Source organism: Leuciscus leuciscus (assembly GCF_965113295.1).
Source record: "Leuciscus leuciscus genome assembly, chromosome: 2".
In the NCBI taxonomy this organism is placed as follows: domain Eukaryota; kingdom Metazoa; phylum Chordata; class Actinopteri; order Cypriniformes; family Leuciscidae; genus Leuciscus; species Leuciscus leuciscus.
In genome coordinates this window covers 32,011,542-32,016,196 of record NC_138726.1, presented here as the reverse complement: position 1 = coordinate 32,016,196, position 4,655 = coordinate 32,011,542, and positions in this window count along the sequence as shown.

Genomic DNA, 4,655 nt, shown 5'->3' with positions numbered 1-4,655 from the left:
ACACAGCCCAAATACTTGTATTACATTTTAGCATTATTGGACATAGAACAAAGCTTCAGTAATCAAAAAGAGGTTCAGGTTTTCACATGTGAGCCTTAACCATTTGTGAAATGTATATGAAAAATCACAGTTTTCAGTTTTCAGTATGTATACAGGAGCTGTCACACTTCCTTTACTTTAGTTGGTGGTAACTGCTGTGCATCTTTGTTTAAGTATCTGTTTGGTGGAGCTGACATTGTGCATAGTTTGTCTAAAAAAACTCATAGAAATTGACAGAGACGGTGTTCAGCACTCTAAAGGCGAGCTATTTTTACACGGCTGTCTCTGAAGATCCCTCTAAAAGACAAGTGACAGGCAGGTATAACTCAAAACTGGCCTGCCATCTCCAAAGATAACGCCACTATCTCAGCTACCTGCAACTGTTTTGCTTCAGAGCTGTCAAATTTGTCAGCAGGAGACAGGGGAGTGTCGATGACAGTTACAGCTCGCACTTAAGTCGTGTTCTTTCTTTCTTTTAGTTTATTTTTTTTCAACTCGTCGCCTCTGGTAAAGTGAGCATGAAAGTGGTGAGTTGTGGCAGCGTTGCTACCCGTTGTCGTTATTAAAGCACAAAACAAGCTGTCACTGAAAGCCAAGCCACGCTCCTGACGGGCTCGGGAGCCTTCGCATGACGTGCTCAAACACAAAACAAATAAAGCGTGTGCGCCTCTAATAACTTTCAAATAAATAAATCATATTTACAAATCACTCCATTATTAAGGGGAGCGACAGCGAGCGCCACGAGCGCACTTTCCTTCTCTGCATGTGCCCAAAGCCCAAGGCACAGCTGTCAAACACGGTAACAATTACAATAGATATCACAGCAAATGAAGCAAATCAATCACCTCTCCAACCCCCCTCCCTCCCCCATCACCTTCTCAAAGAAAGAATAAACAATCATTAGCATTCTCCAGCGCCAATAAGGTCTGTTTTGCTCTGGGAGGCTCACATTCTCATTTGGGATCCACAATCGGGGGTGGAGAGGGGGATGATTGCATTCCCATAAGCCCTTGCTGTGGGAAGTTTACTCTTTTCTCTACAGTCTGCCAGATCCCCCCCTAAGAGCCCACCGTCTACCTGTTCACATCCCTGGCATCACATCAGTTAGGGGAGATTTAAAGAATCGTTTCGCCAGAACCTGTTCAGGGGGCTGGGGGGCTTAATTAGTCCAGAGCGGTGCATGCTGGTGGAGAAGTGATTACCAGACCAACCCTCAGAAAAAGAGCTGTGAAGTGTAGTTTTGGAGAACAGCGGGACACAACGATTAGTTCCAGCACAGATGCAACAAGAGGAGAAACAGAGACAGTTGTTTTGACTCCTTAATACCTTCCCACTGTTCCAGGCTGGAGCCTGAACAAGGCACACTCAATAAAGAGGACTTCTCTCGTCGAGTGAATACTGCATCACAGCTGTTGTTATCAGAACCAGAAGTGTGGAAAATCACAAGATCAGGCTCCTTCCCATGTTTCTAATGATGTTAATAAAGCATATAAAACAATAGTGAGAAAAAGAAAAGATGGTAACACTTTATTTTACGGTGTCCTTGTTACATATGTTACATGTCATTACCGTAGTAATAACAGTAAATTATGCATAATTACATGCAACTAACCCTCAATCAAACCCTAATCTTACCCTAACTCTATAGTAAGTACATGTAGTTGCTTAATATTACTCAGTACTTAAATATATAATTACACTGTAACAATGACACCTTAAAATAAAGTGTAACCAAAAAGATAATGTAATTATTAATTATAATATTGTTTTTTAACATTGGCAGAAAAGTTACTTGAGTCAATTAGTTTTCCTTGATAAATTGATGAATTTTCATATGACTATAATTTGTTTTAAAGATATTTTTAAACGTACTTTTACTTTTTACTAGAAATCAAACTGAATAAAAACAATTTATTGACAAGCAAAAAATCTCATTGTCTATATTTTGGTCTTCTGCCATTCAATAGCTTTGGGTGATGACTACACTGAAATTAAAGTTATTATCCGCTGATCTTATTAGCTTTCATGTATAAACAAATCTGTTATGTCAAGAAGTGTTATGTTTGTTGTCATGATGGCAAAAACGTATCCTCCTTTTTAACTGATCACAATACATGCACCAAATTTGAATAGGCATGTATTCAAAGTGCAGAAATAAAATTTGAGAGCTTCAGTGATGGGGACGATCTTCAGTGATTAATGACTTTTGGGTCTGTTTTTTTTTTTTTTTTTTTACTTTAGCGTTGGACAGTGCTTCTTTCCCCTTTACTTTAATTGTATGAAAGAGCAGTGTAAACATCCTGCTAAACATCTCTTCTTGTGTTCTGTGGAAGAAAGAAAGGAGTAAATGACAACACAAACAAAGACTCAAAGACTTCTTTTCTTACCCCATTGGCAATTTTTTCTGTCTTTCTTATTTTTTAAGCAAGAATCTAACAACATTTAATGAGATTTATGCTGAACGCGGGAAAATAATTTGCCAGCGGGGAAGGAGAATAATTTTTTTTACACTTAATTCAAGAGAGACGTGAAAACAAAGTCTTACTACATTACACCCTTTTACTCGTCAAGTAAATGTATCTTGTTTTAATGATAGTTCGTTTTACAGGAAAAGCAGCCAGAATTCTGATTAGGAAAATGATGTTCAGTAGTATCGAGATTTCACTGCTATTTTAGTCTATTATTATAGAGCCCGTTCTCAGAAATCTGAGTATAAGCTTTTAAAGATGAGGGATGATAATGCAGCTCTGTTCTCCCTGCTGCTCTTCAGAACAGAACATTAAACCCAAAGCGCTACTCGGCTTATTTTCAGCCACGCTTTTAGCTTGGAAGTGCTAGATATTGCCGCAGAGTGTCTGCTGCCTGAATACTCGAGAGCGTCTGTGGCCACTGCAGTCCTCTCACCCAGCATAGGTTATTTATGTCTGTGCCGTGAGAGGGGTCAGTGCACAACACGGGCCAAAGCCGTGCAGGAGGACTGAATCCGGAGATGAGGATGTTGGTTTATCCAGAGACACACGAGCCCGCTCATTCCCTGCTGACTAGTAAGATGACAGGTGAGGCGGAGGGGTTTAATTTGTCAAAGACATCTCACTGGCAGTGTTTGTGCCCAGCTGTGCATGTTTGTGTGTATGCATATAGGTGAGGGGGTGTGTTTTCAACAGAAACACGCATCCTAGTCCAAATATATCCTGGCATATTTAGTCTCAGGTGCATAGGCAGATCCAAACAAGCACATTTTGGTTTGGTTTGCAGAGACGAACATGCGCACGTATACATGGCAACACGTGTGCACACAAATGAACACTCAGCGAACGGAAAAGAGGAATGGAAGTGTTCCTGTAAACATGGAGGGGGATTCGTGGAGGGTGACGGTATATCAAAGCCAGCTCTCTGTTTCTAGGTAGATCAGAGATGATGTTCCCTCCTCCATCCCTGCACTCTTATGGAAGCCTTTTTTCCACCACGGGAATTTGACTTTTTTCTCACAATTGCGAGTTTATCTCTCGCAATTGCAAGTCATACCGTATACCCATAATTGTGAGTTTACATCTCGCAATTAAAATTTTTTTCCTGAGAATGCAGTTTACATCTCGCATTTTTGACTTTTTTTTCTCCGAATTTTGAGTCAATTCTGTAGTCTCGTAATCACCTACTTTATTTTCTTATTCTGTGGTGGAAACAAGCTTCCATAATTATGCTCTCTGATATATGCAGCTATGAAATTAATAGCATGCTCTAGTACAACTCTCCTTCTTCTTTCTTCCACTGTGCGTGTGCGGGGGAGTTTTACTTTTCGGATTAAGGAAAGGCTTCACAGCAGGCAGCTGAAAAGGCCTCTAATGGGGGTATATCTAGAGAGAATGACAGCAAAAGCGAGTGTTTTTTTGTGTTTATTATGCGTTTTAATGGCTTTGGGTGTCCGGTGAGCTGCTAGAGTTGTGTTTTCCATGCACGCCATGTCCCCATCTCCTAGTCTGCCCTCCCCTCTGGCCCTGTGGGATTTGGAAAAGCACTCTGTTGAGGGCTCATCAGCCGCCTGGCATTTGATCAATTCGGAGGTCCCTTTGTGCAGGTAACCCGCAGATAAAAGACATTGTTATCAGCAGAGGATCGCAGGCAGATAACAGGGTCTGAGAGAAAGAAAAGGAGAGGATGGGAGAGAGAGAGAGAGGCGGAGAGGGAGACGAAGAGGGACAAGGAGAGATGCGGATAATGAAAAAGGGAGTGACACATTGGAGGTCAACACCTTGATTTGAGCTGTTACAGCTGTCAGAGGTTTGAGAGTGAAAAGAGAAGGCGAGATAATGCTGATGGTCTGGTAAGTGGTAAAATACTAGTTAGGGAGGGTCATTTTTATCAGACAGGTGTAAAAAGCAAAAGGTTCCCTTTCCAATCTTGAATGTATTTCAAGTATCTAACTGTAACAACCCTGGAAATTATTATTATTATAATAATTTTTTTGTGCTGTTAATCTTTTTTGTTGTTGTTGTTCTGAATCGCTCTAACGGAACTTCACAGTTGCTTTCAATTAAAAATAAAAAATAAATAAAAAAAAAGTTTTTTGAATTCTAAGGTCATGCATTGAGTCATGGTCATGCATGAGTCTAAGGTCA